General features: G+C 55.6%; 1 non-coding gene across 1 annotated transcript; it reads right to left on the bottom strand.

Moving 5' to 3' along the window:
* Positions 1-72, bottom strand: TRNAE-CUC. Its single transcript has one exon. It is a non-coding gene; the product is annotated as a tRNA-Glu (tRNA).
* Positions 73-836: the final 764 nt, after the last annotated feature.

The raw sequence follows: 836 nt of genomic DNA, 5'->3' as shown, positions 1-836 counted from the left end.
TTCCCTGGCTGGGAATCGAACCCAGGCCGCGGCAGTGAGAGTGCCGAATCCTGACCACTAGACCACCAGGGATGAGGTGGTGATGGTGGTGGACTTGTTGGTGGCCACCAACCGAGCCATGAAGGGACAGGGACACTTGGGCCCCACAGCCCAAGGAAAGGACCAGGTGGAATGGTTGCCACAGCCTTTCTGGGGGACTTTGCAGGGATGCCTGCTCCTTTCTGAGAGTTGTGGCATTGGGAAGACCCTCTCTGCAAGAGGACCCCATGTTTGCCAGGTCTTGGAAGCAGGAGGTGGCGATGCCAGGACTCTGATCACTGCTAAAAGCAGGTTTGAGGAAGGCAATGATAGCCAATGGTTTAAGAAAAGACTTAGCAGTCCCCTGAGGGTTCACCAGGGAGGTTTTATCCTGATGATGATGGAGCATGGACCCCATTTGTGCTGCTATATGTTGCCAGACTCACGTGACACACATCACACTGGGCACATGCGACCCAGCTTCACGGACACAACCACCCCAGCTCCCGGCACACAGCTGGGGCTTCCCCACAGTCACCTTAGGAGAAGCAGAGCAGTGTAGGTGCAGGCTGATCGTTGCCAGCAGAGCCTCCCCTGTTCGGGGGAAACAAGAGTCTGAGCCCTTGTGCTGGTAGAGGGAGTGCGCCTGGGGTCCCCATTCCTACTGGTTTTACAGCAACATGTGCACCTTATTTTTCTAGGGGAAAACAACCACCTTTTGAGACTTTGTCTGGAGCTGCAAACAGTAGGTGATGCTGGTTTCCAGAGAGTCCTTCTGAGGGAGCAGAGACTTCTGCCTTCGCTTACCCTGCGGGAGG

Source organism: Phaethon lepturus, unplaced genomic scaffold (assembly GCF_000687285.1).
Source record: "Phaethon lepturus isolate BGI_N335 unplaced genomic scaffold, ASM68728v1 scaffold37140, whole genome shotgun sequence".
Lineage (NCBI taxonomy): Eukaryota > Metazoa > Chordata > Aves > Phaethontiformes > Phaethontidae > Phaethon > Phaethon lepturus.
Note: the sequence above shows the minus strand (reverse complement) of the source record. Positions and strands in the feature narration are given on the sequence as shown.